A 22,217-nucleotide genomic window follows, 5' to 3' on the forward strand; every position below is an offset into this window, starting at 1 on the left:
CCAAACGATTTGTCTTCTGTCCAAAATCGGTGGCCTCGTATATTGATCTGCCCGGCTCTGTGCTCAATAGCTACTCAGGTTCCCTCAGCAGGAAGGTTTCAACTGAAACCACTTCCCGAGATGTGCACTCTGTTCCCTCTTCATAAGTTTCCAAAGTCCACATCCGTTCGGTGTTCACTTCTGCGAACAGCTGGAGGAAGTCAGGGGGACGGGCGAAACAGCTCGTCACCCCATTTTATGTCGACCTTTCATTCCATTCTCATTCAACCAAATATCGTGAGAAAATCTTATTGCGAACTTTTTCTTTCATGACTCACAAACCAGTACGGTTTGTGTGAGGTTGAGAAAGTTTGGAATCTGAGAGTGTTTAAGTGAACGCGCTGAAAGCTCGTTACCCAAACCAACAGCTCACGACGAGGATGGGATTCGAACCCATGCGTGCAAAGCACAATGGATTAGCAGTCCATCGCCTTAACCTCTCGGCCACCTCGCCTGTTCTGAATAATAGGCCAGTGTTTTGCCACACATACAATCTTCTCCTATGTCCCACACATTAATTTTCACGTTCTATATTCTATTACAATTTACATTTCTTGGTCAATTTTACCAGAATTTTAATCCGTTCCGAATCCCGAAGGTTTAGCGATTTTTTCCAGATTATTGATTTGTGTCGATTTGGTGCAATCTATTATATCCGCAATCAGTCCTGGCTTAATTGCTTTTCCATTGTGCTTCTGCTCTTTGCGATTCATGTATTATATATTGAAATAAATACAGCGATCTGCCCATTGTCATGTGATTTAATGCAGTTTCTCAAACTTCCCCAGACAAACGGCAATGGTTCCGGCATATCTTCCTTTGCTAAATTTGCTGTCAGATTCTGCAACAACCTTCTTTCTCCTGGCGAATGAAATCTTCAATCCAGATGAGAATCCGGTGCCAGGTTGGAACTGAATGTTTAAGAACTGTGCCGTGCAGTTTATAGCGTCTCCCTTTCTGCGTTACCCTCACATGCATCAGGTTACACTTCCCATTCTCGGCAGAGCAAAGACAACGACATTCACAAGTTCCGGATAATGTCGGATACGGTAAAGCTGCAGGATGCGTGCAGTGATATGGCGGGCAGAAAGTGAAGCATTTAGCCTTCGCAAAATATAACCAGTGTTACGTATTTGGAAAGTCCACACTGTTGCAGGATATAATGAAACTCACTGGCATTTTTTTCCTTTGGGAAACGGATTGCGCAGTTGGACTTCGATTAAATTTCAAGAATGGGGAAGTTTAGTATTTGAGCCAAACACAGGCAAATGGACCTACAGAGACAGACACCTTGGTCCACACGGCAGAGAGAGCCGAAAGACCTGTTACCGTGCAGTGTGACACTCTGAGGTCTTCAGTTTGTCGACAGAGCAGCAGCTGCATTTAATTGAATAAATGTCTGATTGTGTCCTTTTCACACCTCTTGATTTCAAGAAAACAGCAATTTCACAATGTTACCAGAGAAACAAAGGACTGCAGATACTGGAATTTCTATGAAAAATCTCTATAATGCTGGAGGAATTCAATAGGTCAGGCAGCATTCGTGGAGTAAAACAGGCTGTTCACGTTTTTCAGAACATTCCTTAGGAACGTTTCCGTCTGTTTTCAAACGAGTGGCCTCTCCCGTGGTAAGCGAACGTAATAACCACTGCACAACAGAAGTACTGTCGGACACTTCCTGTGGACTGCAGCAGCAAGTCCGAACATCTAAATGCGCAACCTACACTGCCAGATGGTTGTGTGCTTCTGCGACACGAGACTGGTGGCTGAAATATTTGAAAAAACACGTTCTCTGCCACAATAAAGGTTTGAATCTGTAGGACCATTCCCGCTGATCCCAACACCCGGAGATAATCCTGGCACTAAATAACGTGGCTCCCGCTGAATCAATGCGTGGGTTTCGAACTGCACCACACATTTCACAGACCGACTGTGGTCTCGAGCGTTCCTTCCTGTGTGTGAGAGACGGAAGGAGAGAGGTGTAAATCTCACAGACGAAAGGTAAATAGTAACATAGAGAAATTAACAACAATGGCGTCTACTGAGGGGTCTGTGTGAGAGGAACGGAGATGGAGACGAGGAGTAAAAGAGTTAGAAGGAGCTGTGGGGGGAAGCTCAGAGACAGCGAGATCATGGTGAAGACGATTGTGTTTCATGCTGGGTTCTGGATACTGAACTGGCCCTTTCCCTCGTCCGGCCGCCGCTAGGAATGAAGGGTCGATCAGATGTTCAAACTATGATCGCATTGCATGTTTATTTACAGCAATATCTTTGGAAAGCTGTGGTGAAGGTAAATGGTAACGGCAGGAAAACGCACTCTCCTCACGGCCAGGAGCAGCAGTCAAAATGGTGTTGCTGCCCGGATTCAAACTGTGGACCTTTCGCGTGTGAGGTGAACGTGTCAACCGCTGCACTACAGAAAGAGCTGAACGCTTTGGCGTTTACACGAAGGGCTTTCACTGAACGCTGGCGTGGGAAAATACAGATTTTGGAATGTTTCCTCCGTGTTCAAAATGTCCATCAGCTGGTGAATAAATGGGTTCTTCCGGGATTTGAACCCGGGACCTCTCGCATGTTATATACGTCAACACCCGAAGCGATACTCATCCCAATAGACCAAGGAGCCTACATCCGTATGTTGATAACAATGGCACAATAAAACAGTTCACATTTAGTTGTTGGAAGCCCGCTGTCATTTCTGTTGCTGAATGCAGCAATCCTATGGAGATGACATGAAGGTATGAACAGGAGAATGAAGAATATTTTAAACTATCCATCACCAGGGAAATTCACGAATTAAGAATCCCTTTCATTACGAAACAAGTGAAGTCACTTCAAAGAAGATGGAAGAGGAGGAGGTGGAACAGAGAAGAAGAAAATACGAGAAGATCAAAATTTGAAACAGAATTATTACTATTGCATAACCCTGTTACAAACTGCAAGAACATCGAGAAATGCAAGTTCTAACGTTAATAAGTATCTTCTCATTACCGTTTCTCGCTTCTCGCACAGAGGAAAAAAAAACAAGAACCTGAATCAGTTCATTGCTGTTGCTCTCTGTGCAATTTGAGGATGACCAGACAGTTTCGTAGAAACAGATTCTGGCAAAAAAAAATTCGCGCACTGAAATGTTTTCTCTTCATAAGGAGAGACCGGTCAGTTAATGTGGAATAATTCACACACAACTTGGTAATATCGTCTAACAGAAAGAAAGTTAGGGAGAAATGAAACCCTATTCCACGATAAATTGCCAATGGGATGTGAATGGCTGTGACAGCTTGTACTTTTCACATTCAGCAAGTAGAGAGGGTCGTTGGTCGCAGGGAACGTCACAGGATTTCACTTCATTGAAAGCCCCAGACGAGGAAGATATCTTAGTGTCCAAGCCTAGTACGTACAGGACAGTATTAAAGAACGCAGGGATTCACCTCTCCTGTCTTCGTAACGGTTCAGAGACCGACGGATTTATATCCAAACTGCTTGAGAGCCAGAATTCAGAATACTGGGTCTTTGCCAACGTCATTCGCGGAGAAACGTGTTCCCGAAGGTGAACAAATTCGAACGATCAGCCACCTCCCTCGATGGAAGCAAATTCATGACGGTTGCGTCCCGGTTCCCCTTGGTCTTGTCTCGTTCAACAAAAAATGAACAATTGGTTTCAAAGTCCTTCCCATTTAAGGTGGTTGATAAACACCGGTAAGTCATTAATATGTTCATTTTATTTGTCATGACGACTTATTCTGAAGTTGTGGTGAGATCACACATAAGGAGTTGAGTGTGGTGGTGAGGTGGCGGGAGAGGGATTATGGGAGGTGTGAGTGGAGGTGAGGTAGTGTTCAGTAAATCAGGCCGAATAGGCACTGCGGAGAATCCATTCTTGGATCCAGTGATAAAATGGTCGGAAGTGTGCGGATCCTGAATCTGAAGAAATGAGCTTATCTGATGCAATTCCCTGTCCAACGGATGAACAGGAGCAGGTAATGCAAGTTGCATCTCATTGCTACAGCTTTCGGACGGCGCGAGGGCTCAGTGGCAACTGGTCAAAATGCCTGTCTCGTAAACAGGAGGTCCTGGTTTCAAGTCTCAGCGGAGCCTTTCATTTATGCGGTAAATTGCCGTGTTATGAAGGCGGGTTCCATGCAAGTACAGCCAATCAGGAACCTGCAATCATAAAACAAAATGCCGCAAAAAGGAACAGAACAAATAAAAACTTTCCAGAAACGCTACCGGTCTTGAACTGTCTGCGGAGCGAGAAACATGGGCGATCTGTTCAAACATATACCATTTCCGATTACTTTGTTTCACGTTTTCTTGCTTTAGACTGTGTGTTTTTGTTTAGGGTGTCACGAACCAGCAACAAAATAAACACACTGAGCATGATTCAGTGTTAAAAACTATTTTATTAATCACTACTTATGATAATACGTAAAATAAAAATAAAAATGTTAGTATGTTAGAATTCAAAAATGTTAAACTTTGAAAGTTAACCCCAAAACTAAACTCTTCGTGTGTGTGTGTGTGTGGCAAAGTCCAAAACTCCCAGTTCCGGAATGGTTCTTAAAGTTCAGTTCCGCAAGCCATAAGGTGAAACATGAGCAAGGGCTTCTTCAACAACCACCGTTGTCTGAAGATAAGACGTAGATGTAGAAAAACAGAGAGAGAGTACATACGAAATCCAAATGTTCCACGATGGAACCCAAACGACACTCCAGTGTTTACTCGGTAGTGACTGCCTCACCCCGAAAAGCATCCGAATCGTGGTCGTTCACACACAAATACCTGTTTCCTTCTACAGGTCAGCAACAAAGTGAACTCCACCGGATTACTTCCAACTTCCATACATGGATTTCAGTGGCAGACACAGTTATTGTTTCTCATCCATCGATAGAGAACACTAGCAGGCTGGTGTCTCTCTCCCTTCTCTCTCTCTCTCTCTCCTTCTTCTAACTTCTTCAACAACGTCATTACGTCCTTTATCTTCTATTGACGTAAGCACGCCCCACACACACATACACACACACTCTCTATCTTAAAGGGACTTTCACTGAGTCCGTAACAAGGGTGATAACCGTTTGCATAACGCGGGTCTGTCCTGCTTTGTGACCTTACCCTGATCCTGTTGACAAAGTACTTCACACTGTGTTTCACAGGTATTTTCAACTTGAAGGCCGGCTATTTTGCTGCTTATTGCAAGATACCGGACAGGCTGCGTTACAGATATGAGTTGGAATACACACGGATATTTAATACTTTTACACCCATTTGCTTCGTATAAATGTGGGCCACGATCAGGGCACGTCCTCAACTTCCCTGCAAACTCAAGACTGTTCTGCGGCCCCGCAGTGATACCGTTGACCATAGCACCAATGCAGGATCAACGCCGCTGTGATCTGTGATTGTTAGATATTGTTCGGCAAAACTTTTCCTGATGTATTTTTAATAGTGCAACAGAAAACGCTCGTGGAAGAGAAGGATTTCACCCAATGAGCAGTGGTTGGATTCGAACCCACGCCTCCGTGGATACTGGAGTCTTAATCAAGCGCCTTTGACCTCTCGGCTACACAACTAAAATTTCATTTTCATTTATTATACAATTGCGCTTATCGGCTGAGCTTGTTAATCTTGGTAGTTTTGTGCCCTCCGTGTGTGCTTTGAAACTCACTCTCCCAGATCCTTTTATTGAAGGTTGATGCGTTTGTCCTTTCTCCAACCTATTCAATACTTCTTCAAAACAGATCGGAGAGGGAAGTGGTAAACGGTTGTCATGTCATGCAGGGTGGCAGACCACGGGGTTTTACCAGACGTCAGTGCAGGGACACTAATTTTCATGAATATTCTCAGTTTCGACATGGGTCTGCAGGGTTAAGCTTAACATTTCCCGAGGATGCAGAGATTGACCTCACCACCCAAGCTACCTGTGTTGTCACGTTTAGCGACCTTTGGACTTGGACGCCAAGAGGTCCATAATGTGTCATGTCAATGTTCTTCAACCAGATGAAGAAATCCCAGCTTCCTCAGCCCAACATTGTCAATGAAATCACCGAAATTGGCAACGATTCTGCTCAACCGTCTCTGGGATATTAATAACGGTTCCAGACTGCGCCAACAGATTTGTGAAGAGATGTCCAATATTGGCTGAAACATGTTTTATGAAGACTTCATGAATCAATACCGGTTATTCCCTGTTGCCTTCTCAGCAAACAGTAAAAGGTACAACGCACCAGAAACTACTCTGTCAACACTCTTCTTCCGAGTGGGTTCGGAGTCAGGGATTTTAATGTAAAGAAATAATTAAGATATCCGGGATTATGTGGGGTTGAGGTACCAGGTAATCTCAGCACTTGGGTATTGTGAGGAGACAGATTTCGGTGAGGCAAATTGACGTAACTTTCTGAACTACATCAGACGGATCAACAGGAATAAGTACACCCACGTCAGTCATCCAAGAAGGTCATGGGTGATCAAATTGCCTGATGAATTCCGCATTCCCTCCGTTTGCCTCTCCCGGCTTTCACTCCCAGCTGCTCAGATCATTACATCTGCCCTTTCCCCCTCACCACTACCAACCTTCCGCCCTCACCTGGAGACTCAGGCCGTGTTGAGTGAAAGACTCGATTATTTCAAACAGTTTGGATTTCAAGATTTTACACACCATCCGGCAACCTCATCACACACTCGAACCCTAATCTTTTTATCATTGTAACAAGTGCAGAAAAATACCGACTCTGGTTGGACTCGAAACCACAACCTTTGAATTACTTGAAAACTCATCAGTAGAAGTCCAACACGCTATACATTGCGCCACAAAGCTACAGTCACCCACTGTGGTGCATGAGATAATGATACTGACGAGCAAATCGCAAATTGTCAAAGGAAAACTATAGTCGCCTCTCTTTATTTTTTTCACTGAAGAAGCGGCAAATTCATTCCTACAGTTCCCATCCAATTGCAACTCCGGATTCCGCAATGCCATTTTGCAAACAATTGGGCAGCACGAATTTCTGATGAAGAATTTTTCTGTTGGGTCAGAGATACTTGGGTACGCTTGACCTCCCCTAGAGGCCGTCGTGGTGAAAACCTTCCCCCGAAGTAGTAGAATTTCGGGGAAGAGGACGTGAGCAGTTGTCAGCGGGACGTCACCGTGAGCACACTGCCGCCTCCTGCCTGCTTTCGGCAGAATTCGGGTATCCTTTCAAATCCCACAAGGATTAAACTAAAATTCAGAAGAGAACCCACAATGTGTCACTGCTTATGGTCCCCGGTCTCTGAGTTACAGTGTTTTCACTTTCCCTGATGAAACCCCGGTTAACACCTCATAATGGGTGAAGATCCTCAATTCTTACCCTAAACAGGCATCCTGCTGCAACATTCATCAGTTGACAGACGGAAATAGACGAAAAATCTCATGAAGCGTCGAACGGCGACTGACATTCGGTGATAATTGATGGAGAGAGCAGACCATTGTACAGTGCTTGAAATGGAAAGACCTCGGAGGAAGCATCAAATGAATTGACTTGGCCATGGCTGCATAAAATGTGATCAGAAAGGAGGAAATTACAGAGGCAAAGCGTGTGGAAGAAAGGTGGAATAGAACTGTGTTCTCAGGGAGAGAAAATAACTGAAAACTATTGGATTGTGAGCACAGTGGTCGAGGAAATGTTTCTCAAGCCCAGGGTAGAAAGAATAATCCCTGAGCCCTGAACATCCTGTAAATCGCCGCGCCAATCAGTTTCAAGACAGCTTTTCATGACAGGTAAAACGGCTCAGTTTCAGGTCAATTACACGTGAGAAGTCCAGCGCGTTTTTTATTGCGCCACCAAGCCCAGTTATAATGTCTGGGTTCAATCGTCACCCCCGCTCCGACCAAATGGTGATTTGCTGGTTCAGCGCACAGAGAGGTGTTGAATGTCTGGAAGAAAACCTAAGCTTACCGCCCCTGCGTGGGCTGGAACCACCAACCTTTCCGTTAACAGCCGAACGCGCTGGCCGAGTGCGTCACAGAGACAGCTGATGCCAATGCCCAGCGACAGACAATGTAACGGTGCAGGGACACAAATCAAGACACAATTCCTTTCCCCATTCTGCGCTATCCCTGCCAATTAACAAGACGAGTTTTACATCTCATTCTAATTGATGAATTAAAATTAATTATAATTAAATAATTAATTTCTAATTGAAGGTGAGGTGGAGTCTGAAAGAATAGCAGATTTAATAAGGAACACCTTCGTGGGATATCTGCATTTTCCTTAAATTTATGATTTGGAGATATTTCATTTCAGAGAATAATTTTCTCATGTTCCTAACCCAATTGTAAAGCCCCTTCTTCAGCTTGTGTCCTCTGTTTTCAAACGATTCGTCCCAGGAAAAAAAAGCCAGTGGGAATCCATCTGATTAATTCCCCTCATGATTTTATAAACCTCTATAAGGTCGGCAAACGGCCTCCGTTGCTCCAGTGGGAAAAGCCCCCGCCAATCCAGTCTCTCCTAAAATGTGAAGCGGTCCAGTCACGGCAACACCCTTGTGAATATTTTTTGCACATTTTCCATATTTACGACATCTTCCCAGTAGCGAGGCGACCAGATATGCGCAAAATTCTCTACCTGCGGTCTGACGAACGTCTTGTTCGGCTCTAAGACGACGTCCCACCTATTGAACTCAGTGCCCTGACTGTTGAAATCAAGCTTGCCAAACATCCTTAACGACAGCCTGTCTACCTGTGTCGCCAAATTCCGGGATCTATGTACAACACTGCACAGGGCCCTCCCATTTACTGTGCAGTTCCTACCCTGCTTTAACATCTGAAAATGCGACACTCTGCACTTGTCTGAGTCAAATTCCATCTGCCATTCGTTGGCCCACATTCCCATCTGATCAAGATCCTGTTGTGATCTCAGATAAGCTTCTTCATTATACCACAAATATTGATGTCACCCGTAAATGTAATAAAAATGCCACCGACATTTTCCGCCCATGTGTATATATAAGGGACACCGCACAGATCCAAGCAGAACTACAATGGTCACAGGCCTCCAAGAAAGCAAACAGCACTACACTGCCACAAACCGTCTCCCACCAGCAAGCCAAATGACTATCCAACAGGCTTTCTCACCCAGGGTCCCATGTGACCCACCCTTCCTTACCAGCCTACCACGAGGGCCTCTGTCCAAGGCCTTGATAAAGAGCGTAAAGACAACATCTACCCCCCTGCTCTCGTCAATACGCCTGGTCACCGATTCAAATACGGAATCAAATCCCTGAGTCACACTTCCCTTCGCAGAAAGCAGTGCTGACTATCGCTGTTGAATCCTTCCCTTTCTAAATGCATGTGGATCCTGTCACTCTGAATACCTTCAAGGAACCTGCCCATCGTCACCGGCCTACAGTTCATGACTTGTCTTTGCAGCCCTTATTCTGTAAAAATACATCAGCCACCCTCCCGTCTTTCGGCAGCTGACACTGTCCCAACAATGATACAATATTCTCTGCCAGGGCCCTATCAATATATTCTCTGCCTTTCCACAATGTCCTAGGTTACCCCTGGTCAGACCCCGGGGATTTACACTTCATTATGTGCTTTAAGACTCTCAGTACCTCCTCTGTGATCATATGGCTATGATTGCAGATATCAGTTTTCTCCTTCCTGAATTATCAAGCTTCCGTGGTCTTCTCCACGATAAATACAGACGAGAGATATTAATTTAAGACCTCACCCATCTCCCTTGTGGCTCCACATACAAATGACCTCAATGATCATTAAATGGACTTAGTCTCTCCCATGTTACCCTCTGCTCTTCATATACATGTAATATCTTAGGTTTCATCGTGACCTTATCCACCAAAGCTATGGAATGACCCCTCTTTGCCCTCCTGACTTCTCTCTCGTGTACTCCTACATTTCTTCCACCCCTCAAGGATTCGCTGCATCCCAGCTCCCAACAGCTGAGATATACCTCATTCATCTTTTCCAGGGAATTCTCAATATGCCTCATCAACTGGTGGTGCCTCATTCTGCCAAACTTACAATTCACCCGGAAAGGAATTGTTAGTTTGATTTCATCGTCTGTATCGGTCATCCATCTGTGACATGACCTTGTTTATTTTCCCTCTGGGACTGGAGCACATGCTCAGCCTCACCTACTGGACTTACCTTGCTGCTCTGCATTTCCTACTCTACTTTCTTTTGTCTGGGGCCTTTTGTCAATGATCACAACCTCTAACTGCTCACAGCCACTCATTGACGACATAACCTTGATTACAGCCAATCCCTGATGTCAAATTTCATATGTAGGGTCTCGACCCGAAACGTTATCTGTCCTTTGACCTCCAAAGATGCTGCTTGACCCGCTGAGTTCCTCCAGCAGTTTGTTTCTTTTTTCCGCATGGTCACCCCGGTTTTAACCTGTCAGAGACACCCCAAGCCCACACACGCACTGCACAAACTTCCTTTCCCGCATTTTCTGTTCTGCCGACCGATCTCAGGTCCGTAACACGGACTTTGTTTCTCTTGCCGCAAATCCGGCTGTTCAGACGAGGATTTCCAGTATTTTCTGTGTTTGTTACTGTGGAAAAGCGGACGGGCAGCGCGATGTTGGTCCGCGGAGCGTCCGTGGGTGCGTCACACCGGTATCAGTGGGTTTAACTGTGCAGGAAGCGCATAGATCAAGTGTGAGGCCGTGATCGGAGAGTGGTCAGTACTCTGCTCTGTGGCCACAGTAACCTCGGTTCCAATCCGTGTCACGGCAGATCGTCGTTTAAGCATTTAGCATGCAAGGCTCTCCTTTCGCTGTATTTCCGGCCGCCGCTTCTCCCAGTGTGTTGATTTTTGCTCTGTCACCACCAGCTTTCCCCTCGACACATGAAGTCAGTTGCCGCATTTCGAGCTAAATCTTGCCGACAGATCAGTAGAGACGAGAATGTAAACGGGATTTCTGGGTATTTATAATCACGAAAACAACCCGGATCGCAGCTCAGGCCCGTGGAGTGCACGAGGAAGAACCAGCCGAACTGCCTCAGCAACAATGCCGGATCTCCGCTCTCTTATCCACCGCTGTAGGCGGAGATCTGCCCTTCCACACAGTAGCCGTGCCTGGGAGCCGCCTGTCTCTGACTCTCTTTGTTGAACGGGGCAATGTCGCTGCCGCTCACACACTGACTGGGGACTTGTCTCTTTACAGACCTTCTTCGTTAAAAGTTTGTTTTGGTGATTTAGTGCCGACTGTTAACTCCTTTCTCATTCTATTCCCATTTATAACTCAATCTGTTCCTCACCATTGCTGACGTAAAGGGCTCAATCCTGCGGACTGTGAACCCACTCGGACTGGACTGGGCCGGTGTTCCCGGTGGACGTTAATGAAGATGTGTAAGATCAAAGATGGTTGCCGAAGCAGAAGACGAATTGTATTGTCAGTCGTAGTTCGGGGTAAAGGACAAAACCTAATATCTATTTATTTATCCGTCTGTCTCATTCTTTCTCTCTCTGTTACTGAGTGCAGGTGTCCACACCCAGCCAACTAACCAACTTACGGTAACCAGTAAACGTCCAGATATTATCCGGAATCGCCGAGTTGCTGAGGTGCCGGCATGCCTTTGAGTCCTGGTTTGAACATTCCCAAACTCCACACATCTTCTGTGAGCGCTGGACCCAGTACTGCTCAGTCAGTCTTCAGAACTGCCTGTGTTGTTCACTGGCCAGTAACTAGGTCATCCCCCATCCTCCCCCCAGTTTCAGGCGGCAACAGCTGACACACCCACCCCTCGCCCTCCCACCGCCACTTCATACGGAAAGGCAGATATAATCAGTGCCTCGGTTTTGAATGTATCCGGATATTTTGTGGGACAATATTGATGTTTCATCTGAAAAAGGGACACAAAGGGAAGCGGAGTTGAAAAGTGTGAGGGACCGGGATGAGAATTGAGCGAGCGAGAAAGAAGCGGTGGGTAGATGGAGAGATGGGACTTTGCTTGTGAGAGAATGACTGGAAGGTGATAGAAAAACAAAATTAATTGGATCATGGGCAGGTCGTTCGGCCCGTCGAGCTCACTCCTACATTGAACAATGTTTGGTCGATTTCAGTACAATTTTCTTTCTTTTCTCTTGTTCCCTGATTCCTTCAGTTACCAAAATTGGATCTCTCTCTGTGTCAAATTCAGCCATAAACCGTATATTTACAGCTATCGCATGCGGGAATTAATCAGAATCGAGATATGTATCCTTCCTTCAGTTCTAAATAACCGTCTCCTTCAGAAAATGAGAGAATAGAACAGGGAGCGGGATACAGAGGAGGAGTTAAGGTGTTTATGGAAACATAGTGAGATAGATAGATAGATAGATAGATAGAGAGAGAGAGAGAGAGAGAGAGAGAGAGAGAGAGAGAGAGAGCGCAAACATAATGGCCGTAATTTGGATAAACCGAATTTGTTTTAACGGGGTCAAGTGTTCCTGATTTCAGAGCAAAATCTGTTGGCTGCTGTTGTCAAGGCGAATGAGAAAGCCAAGAAGACGCAATTGCCTCACAACCTGGAGCAAGAAGCAAAATCATGTTACTGCCCAGGACTGAACTGGATACCTTTCGCGTGTGAGGTGAACGTGATCACCGCTACACTACAGAAACCAGGTCGACGTAAGGCACCATTTTACACAGAAAACGGAAACCGCAGGTCGTTGACAATAAAACAGATGGAGGGAGTTCAGTGAAGCCGGTCCGTTCTGGGAGAAAGCAGAAGCTGGGTAAAGCTTCCACCGATTTCAGCCAGTGACTGTCAGATCAACATGTTTACATTCACACCACCGAATCCGGTGTCAAAGCTGACGGTTTCTTGAAGGAGAGGATCAGAGTAGAGCCACACTCACGGAATATAATCAGCCTGAGGAGGGAGTCAGCTTAAACACAGGAGGCCTGCGGCTGCGGTTCTGGAAGAAAGGCCCGTTAATTTTAAACTGCCGGGACACTGTTTTACAGAGCTCTGAGTGTCATTGTAAATGACGTGGAGCGATGTTTTAAAGGTCGATGCTGGAAAACTGAAATAAAAGTTACCTCTGTTTTCACCAGCTCACAAATCTCAAAGCAACACTAAACGCATCTCAAAGACACTTCACCGTTAGATATTCCAGGCTGGGTGAGCAGGAGCTCTCCAGGATCGTCACGTCGGAGCACCACGTTATTGATTAAGAAGCAGATCCCTCCGCCTTTAACATTACCTGAGGACTCTGTACAGTCCATTCGATGAATTGAGAAGCCGTCAGGTTGAATAGCAGAGTCATGTGAGGCAGGTGTGAGCCAAGTTTCAGTGAAACATAGTGCACAACAGTCCCTCAGTTCTCTTTGGTAGGTCAGTCTTGCACTTAGTTCATCAACTTTGTTCTCAATGGACTGGACGTTAGCCAGAAGCAAGCTGGGGAGGGGGGTCTTGTAACCACGCTGTTTCAGCCTCTCCTGCAGCCCAGCCCTCTAGCCACATTTCCAAGACACGCGGCGGCGACACTTCGGTCCTGAAGTGGAGCCACCAGGTAAGTTATTGTTTAGGCTCAGACCTGTAAGACCTGGAGTGGAGTCCACTGGACTGGATGGTAAATATCGTATCCTTGTTAGACTTTTAAGACTTGGAGAGAATTTACGTGAATGACAGCAAGATAGAGGGATACGGGCATTCTTTAGGTAGGAGGGAATAGCTATGTGGGCACAACATTGTGGGCCGAAGGGCCTGTTATGTGCTGTATTGTTCTATGTTCTATGTTCTATGAAAGTTTTGGAGCTCATGGAACAGATTTCACAACTGAAGTGCAAAAGCAGGTGAAGGCTTCCAGTGTTCAATTGGTAAAATCTTTCCGAGGAACATGAGATTTTGAGAACTCCGGCCAATCAAAAGGGCAGTTCTGTCGAAGGGACGGACTGGAGGGAGCCCGACGCTAGGACAAGGACACATCTGGGGACTGCGGCTGCCCAGTGAACAGTAACTTTTACGTGATTGTAACGTAACCCTCCTTTCTGTTGTAAACCAATGTTTATCTTTCAAAGAACGTCGGTATAATCAATAATTGGAGTTACAGCCAAGCCGCTGTTGTGGGATCATGCTGTACACCATTTGGCACCTGCGTTTCACACATTAAAACAGTGACTGTGATTTAAAGAGTCGTTCACGGCTGGGGGGTGCTTTCCAATCTGAGGTGAATAAAGGAGCTGGCACACCCTGATCTCTTCCTTTCTCCAAGCTCTCTGTCTCTCCGTGTCGCTTGCGCCACTCCAGGACTACAATTCCCAGAATTCAAAAGCAGCCGATCAATGCGCCTGCGTGTCACCAGTCCCCGGAACGGAGGAAGGGTGATTTCTGTTCACCATTGTCAGTCGCTCGCTGCACCGAAAGGAGCTAAGTGGGGCAATGGAGCCCACGGAAGCCTCGCGTTGGAACGCGGGGGCAGCAGCCCCGCTCCCTTCCTCCCGTCTCCATCGCCCGAGCGCCGCCGCTGAGGCTTCCGATCGGAAGTTTCCGGGCTGCTCAAGGCCGTCACCCAGGGCAACTGTCTATCAATGACGTCATGAAAAAAGCTCCCCCTACCCCGGGCCGACCGGCTGCTGGGACATGTGCACTGAGTCGGCCGTTTGCTGAATCAAAACGCGGCAGTGGGATTCTCACGTCTGCTGGAGCGGCGCACAAAGACGCAAATAACCAAGAAGACAGCGGATGGAGTGGAGAGCATCTCAGAGGTGGACGCACACTGAGAGGGTGAAACCGGCTCCCACACAGGCAATGCAGGTGACGGTTTAAATTCATACTCCTCATCTGTATTCACTTTGGAGAAACACAATTCACCTGAACTACTTCGGGAAGGGGCGGTGAGTTCAAGGCCAAATTACCATCAGAATTAGGAGTTGTTTAATGACATGGCAGGTTCTTGCATAGACAGAGACAAACGTGCGCAGACGGGCACAGCAGAGAGTGGGGTAGGCAGGTACAGGAAAACACAAAGGGACGGTCAGATACATGATTAGACAAGAGTACGGGCACAGACAGAGAAGCAGGTACTACTGCAGCAGTGAGTTCGGATGTTGATGACACTTTCTTGTGAATGCTGCTGATATGATGTTCTGTGCCTGTGATGCTGCTGTAAGTAAAGTTTTCATTGCACCTGTGCGCATATGTATCTGTGCACTGGCGCATGTGATAAACCAACATTGAGTTTGAAAATTAATTTGAAATGAACCCCTGATATAGAACCATACAGGGCGTATGAGTGAAATGGAATCTAGGAACTTTGTATATAATAGATAGTGAGATACAGAGGCGTCAAGAACCTTGTGACTGAGATAGATGAACACATCGTGAAGAAGTCGCCACGCGAAGATGCAGGAACACACACACACAGAAGCAGGAACACTCACGGACAGAGGCATGGTCATTCACAGACAGAGGCAGGAACACTCAGAGACAGAGGCACCGACACATTCAGTCACACGCAATGATAGAGGTACTCATGCATAAAAGAAAGAGAGAGAGAGAGCGGGAGCGAAAGGCAGGCAGACATAGACATCCACAATTTGAGGGACAAGTATCCACATATCAGGGGAAGGAAAAACACCACATAGACAGTGGCTTGTGCACTCGCACACAAATGGACAGAAAAAAAAATACAAACCATGTTAGTCACAGATAAATTCCGAAGCTGGCACTCGTAATGTCAAGTGGTGGAGCACTTCCATGCAGGGTCAAGGCCACAGAGAAAATTCAGGAATATTCAGGAACTGCAGGTGCAGACACAGTCAGAGGCAGGCGGAACTCCAGACATAAACAGGTACAGGAGAATGGAAAGGAGGAACACTGACTTACAGAGACAGTAACATCCACTGACAAAAACAGGAGCACTCAATGACAGGGACAGGACCACTGAATGACAGAAGCAGAAACACTCAGTGACAGAGGCAGGGACACCAGCAGACCGAGGCACGGACACTCATGGACAGAAGCAGGGACACTCAGTGACACATTCCGGAGCATGCAATGACAAATGCACAGGGAGGAGACTGGGAGAGATAAAGAAAGTCAGGCTCACACAGACATACACAACTTTCGGAACAGTTACACACAGAGTTGGGAGCAGAACAAGCACCCAACAGACAGAGGCAGGTGCTCTCACCACCGTTGGACAGAAAAAAATATAAACCAAGTCATTCACAAACAAATTCAGAGGCTGGCAATCTCAATATCACTGGTGGAGCACTTGAAGACACATTCAATAATATTCAGACAGCTGCAGATTCAAACACAGTCAGCGGCAGGCAGAACTCCACACATAGACAGGCACAACAGAAAAGAAAGGCAGGAACACTCAGAGACTGAGGACACAACACTCACTGACAAAGGCTTAGACACTCAGTGACAGGAATGAATGCACAGGCAGTCAGGAGAAAAGGAGATAGAGAGAAATGCAGGCAGACACAGGCACACACAATTTGAGGGACACATATGAACAGAGTCGGGGGAGGGAAGCACCTCGCAGAGAGTGGCAGGTACACACACAGAGATGGACAGACATAATTACAAACAATGACAGTCACAAACAAATTCAGATGGTGGCACTTACAATTTCATAGGTGAAGAACTTCAAACCATGGTCACGCCAACTCAGAGATACATTCAGGAATATTCAGATGCAGACACAGTCAGAGGCAGGCAGAATTCCACACACAGACAGACACAGCACAAGAGTGAGGCATTAACACTGACAGAGACAGGATACTGACTGACAGAGGCAGGCACACTCACTGACAGAGGGATAATGCTAAGATGGAGGCAGGAACAATCCTGGACAAAGGAAATCATGCCCTGGCAGGCATGAGACAGGGATAGAGAGGGAAAGGCGGGTAGACACAGGCACACATAATTTGATGGACAATTATACACAGGGCAATAAGAAGCACCCCACAGACAGAGGCAGATACACTGACACACAGATGGAAAATTATAATGGCAAACAATGCAGTCACAACCAAATGCTGAGACAGGCACTCTGAATGTCAGAGGTGGAACACTTAAAGCCAGGTTCATTCCCAGTAATAAACACATTCAGGTATATTCAGGCAGCTGCAGATGCAGACACAATGAGAGACAGGTAGAGATCCACACACGGACAGGCACTCCATAAGAGAGGGGCACGAGCATTCAATGACAACGACAGGAACAGTCAAACACTGAGGAAGGTCACTGCACAAATCGAGACCGGTACTCGTCACACACTGGCGGTTAGGTGCATTCAGAGAGATAACCACACCCTTAGGTCAGCTCACAAAGAAAGCAGGTAAACTCAGAGAGGCAGGTATAATGGAAGGGTCAGAGGGGGAGAGGCAGAAGCAACATACTGAGACACAGATCCACACATGCACAATCGCAGACACAGGTCCACACATGCACAATCACAGGCAAAGGTCCACACGGACACTATCACAGACAGTTGCACACATGCAAAATATCAGACACAGGTCTACACATATACAATCACAGACACACGTGCACCCGGAAGGAAAGGAAGACAGAGCCTCAAACAAAGAAACATTCTCACCTACAGGCTGGCAAACTTACGGAGGCAGGTACAGTCACAGACTGCAGACACAGGAAAAGAAATGTGGGAAGACCCACACAGGCAGGAATGCAGAAGAACAGACAGAAACATGAACAAACACAGACAGGTGCAGGAACATTCATCGACAAAGGCTAGTAAAACTGTAGAAAGAAGTAGGGACACGAATGGACAGAGCGACTCGGTGTACATGTCCATTTAGCGCTGGGGACAACAGATAAGTGGTTAAATAAATGGCCTTAATTGGCCAATGCATTAAATACAAGTGAGACACAAGGAAGTACATATAGTGGAATCTGTAGCAAAATACAAACTGCTGTCGAATGTTTGGGGTCGAGAACCTGCATCAGGATCTTTGGCCGGATGCAGGGTCTTGACCAGAAATATCAAACATCCTATTGTCTCCACCAAGCTCCTTGGCCCACTGAGCTCCTATGGCAGTTTGTGTTATGCTCAGTAAAACAAAAGAGCTGGTATTTCAGAGGTAGGGTCAGGAAAACTCACAGGGAGGGGGTACGAACACTCAGAGGGAGGTGCGGGAACACAACCAGGAGGGAACAGGAACAATCAAGGGGAGGGAATAGGAACAATTAGAGGGAGCGGGCGGGGCTCTCTTAGGGAGGGTGCAGGAACATTCACAGGGAGTGGGCAGTAATACTCACAGGCAGGGGCAGGGACACTCAAAGTGAGGGCAGAGGAACACTCAAAGGGAGGATGCAGGAATACTCACAGAATGTGTGCAGGAAAACTCACAGGGAGTGTCCAGGAACACTCACCGTGAGTGGCAGGAACACTCCCAGGGTGTGTGCAGGGACACTCACACGGAGGGGGCATGTACACTCAGAGCGAGGAAGTACGGACACACAGGAAGGAGTCAGAACACTCACAAGAAGGGGACAAGAACACTAAAAGGGAATGGGCAGGAACACTCAAAGGGAGGGGGCAGTAACTCGCACGGGGGGTAGAATCTCTCACAGCCAGGGGCAGAATGGCTTACAGAACGGCGACAGCAACACTCACAGGCACGGGGAAGGAACACACGGATGGAGAGAGGAAAACGGAGCCAATGAGAGATGCAGTTGCTCAGAGGCACAGGAGCAAATACATAGAAACGGACACACTAGCAGACAGATGCAGGGCACTCAGAGACTGGGGCAAGAGCACTCACAGGTCGCGTCAGGTGCAGATATATTGAGAGACGTGCACAATACACAAAGGGATGTGGGTGAATAAAGAAAGAGACAGGCACACTATAAATCTGGTCTACACACAGTTCCAGTGAGGAATCATTGAAAGCTTGGCACAGTGACAGAGGGAAAGAGAACCGTCAGCAGGAGCACACAACCAGAGTCAGCTGCAGTCAGTGACAGAGGCTGGAATTTATTCAGAGAGAGCCAGGTACACTTATAGACCGTGCCGGGTACGCATACAAATCACACAATTCAAGGGTACATTCAAGGAAAATGCAATGCTCAGTGATAGCCTGGGGAAGGCAACTGAATGGACTATGAAAGGTGCACACAAATAGAAAGGCAGGGTAACCCCCATACATAGACTAACACAGAACCATACACACAGACAGAGAGAAGAGAGGGGTTTGCACTCTCACAGCCAGATTCATGACTTCACAAATTGGGTGACTGGTACACACACGGATAGGGCAAATTACACACTGACAAACAGGCAGATATACATGGAGACGGATACATGGTCATAAAGAGTTGGACATAAACACATAAATAGAAACATTCACAGAGAGCAGCAGGTGTCCTCAAGTGAAGTGGGAGTTTAATGCACCTTCAGAGATTGGCACATGATCGGAAATAGACAGATATGTAAGAGCAAGAGAATGAAAGAGAGAGAATGCGTCATAGAAAGAAGGAGAGATGCAAGAACATGGAGTGAGGGACAAATACACTCAAAGACAGCACAGTCTTGCACAGGAACAGAGGCAGGTACACAATCACACAGACAACATAACAAGCATGGGCAAGCAAACGGAAAGGGAGATGCAGGCACAAGCATTTTCAGGGGCAGCTGCTCTCACTGTCAGAAACTGTCACACATCGGCATGGTCAGACAGGGAGGACATGCGGAGAAACTCACAGACAACTGCAATGCACACACAGTCAGGGGCAGTGACAGGCTCCCTGGCAGATCGAGTGAGGGAACTTCCTGCACTGTGAAAGAACGCTCTCTATGTGTGAGGCGGGTCGACACACGTGCAGAGATTGACATACTGACATATGGAGACAGTCAGACTAACAAGACGGACGGAACAGTTATAAAAAGAAGCGGGCACGAATTCAACCAGAATCAGGATTCCTAACTGATTGTTTATTCAAATACAGAAGCACTTGGACTCAGTGAAAGGTCCACACACAGGAGTAGGTGAATGCATCAACAAAGTACATTAACAGACAGGAGCAAGAACACTCACCGACAGAGTCAGATGCACTCACACAGATTGAACCAGGAGGATTGCAACCACAGCATTGCGCACACAGAGGGAGAGGCACGCCACACAATGCAGAGGTAGCTTCAGTCCGTGTCAGAGGCTGTCACAATTAAAAGCAGGGTCAGGGAACTCAGAAACAAATGCAGACACTCACCGAAAGGCAGTACTGTAATTGTGTGTTGAGCCTCTGATCATTGATCCCCCACAGACCAACAATGCACTGGGAAATGGAGTTCAAGGTGGATTTGGAAGGAACGGGCGACACTGAGAGACTGGAGACAAGAATAGCTCAGTTTTGACAAACTCACCCATCCCAAAGTGACATAGTGAAGGAATCGTTACCAGCACCCGGGAGAGAGGGAGGTGCCACACATAGTCGTGAAACCCTTTGAAATAACAATGTGATTAAAGTTGTCTGTTCATGTCTCTGAATTGCACGTCCGACAAACATCATTTAAAATGGTTTATTCTTTATTTTCAGGGCGGGCTAGCTTTCTGCACACCATTAATTTAACTGTTTACTTCGCCTCCATGTTTTCTTTGAGTCGCTGACACATAGACTTCCAGCTCCCTTTGTACATCAACATTTCCCAATCTATCGCTGATAAGATTACATGCTGCCTTCCTGTTTTACCTGTCACCGAGGTACCTTCACACATATCCGTATTATACTCTGCCTTCGTGTATCTGTCGGCTCACTTACTTTGGCTGAATTACCTTGGAGCTTCTTTGCATCCTCCTCACAAACACAATCCCACGAAATTCGCGTCGCCAGCAGAAGTTGCCCTTCTGAATGTGATCTTTCTGTATAGAAATTATGTGCTTACGGGTGGAGTCGGGTGCAGAAGACGTTGTTTCTGTGGTTACGTGCGGGGTTTTGGAGTGAAGATGGGAACACTTACCACACTCATACTGCGCCAACTGCTTCAACGCGCTCCCCAACTGATTTCGGTTCAGTGAGAGGAGGTGCACCATGGTCAGGTGCAGCGCTGATGCCTGGGTTCGACATCTGGAGGTGACGGCACAGGGGAGTTCCTCCTTTCCCCTGCCCTCTCAAAGACAAAGCGGCCCCTGTCTTCATCTGTGAAGCAGTTTTTCTGGCGCGGTGTATTATGGAGAACCTCAGATGCCATTACACTGGCTCATTAAATCTTGATTTACTCCACTTCCACCGAGTCACTCCGCCATTCAATCCATTACCGCCCTGAAATCTATCTGCACCGCCTGTTTCCCGCTACCTCCTGTCCTCCCTTGCCTAATCCTTTCCTTGGTGTTCCCATTTCCTCCATCCTTTTGTGATCCACGACCCTTGTCCTTACCCTTCAGTACCCACTTGCTGAAACACCACCCCGCCCTTTATCCTGCTCCCCATCACTGAACGTGAGGACCTTCTCAATGAACCATTCTGCCGTGAACACCAGAATGCCGTATCATCCGTCGTTCACCGATAGACCCCTGCACTCTTCGGCTGAACCACTTCATCCATGATATAATTCGTCCCTTAGACTGCCACACACCGCGAACCTTCAAAACAAAATTCCTTCCCGTCCCCACTCCTTTATCACCCAGATCCTCTCAAGAGCACCTTGTTCTCACGACTTCCAAAGAAAATCGCGGACACAGTAACTGAGAATCATCTCAATCCCTGTCGCTCTGTCCTTTTGTTTTCCTTTCCTTTTCCTTTACAGTATTTTTTGCCGATCCCTTGCCGTACGTTCAGTTAACGTCTGAGCACATAGTTCAGGAGTAGGGGCATATGTTGCAGTTATATAAGTCGTTGGTGAGGTCGGACTTGGGGTATTGTATAAAGTTTTGGTCACAGTGTTATAGGAAAGACATTGTCAAGCTGGAGAGGGTGCATGCGAGATTTACGAGGATTCTACCTGGACTGTAAGGCCTGTTATGGGGAGACGTTGTGCACGCTGGAGTTCTATTCCTTGGAGCGCACGAGAATGAGTGGAGACCACGTGGAAGTTTACAAAATCATGAGGGGTGTGGAGAAGGCGGAGGATCATCGACCTTTCCACAGGGCTGGAGAGTCCAAAGCAAGACGGCACAGATGCAAGTTACGAAGGGAGATATTGAAAAGAGAGCGGAGAGGTAACGTCTTCAGAGATGACAGTGAGTATCCGGATTGAGCTGCCAGATAAA

At 46.8% G+C, this 22,217-nt stretch overlaps 1 non-coding gene across 1 annotated transcript; it reads right to left on the reverse strand.

Moving 5' to 3' along the window:
- Positions 1-411: 411 nt before the first annotated feature.
- trnas-gcu (transfer RNA serine (anticodon GCU)) lies at positions 412-493 on the reverse strand. Its single transcript has one exon. It is a non-coding gene; the product is annotated as a tRNA-Ser (tRNA).
- Positions 494-22,217: the final 21,724 nt, after the last annotated feature.

This window comes from Pristis pectinata, chromosome 18 (assembly GCF_009764475.1).
Source record: "Pristis pectinata isolate sPriPec2 chromosome 18, sPriPec2.1.pri, whole genome shotgun sequence".
In the NCBI taxonomy this organism is placed as follows: Eukaryota; Metazoa; Chordata; class Chondrichthyes; order Rhinopristiformes; family Pristidae; genus Pristis; species Pristis pectinata.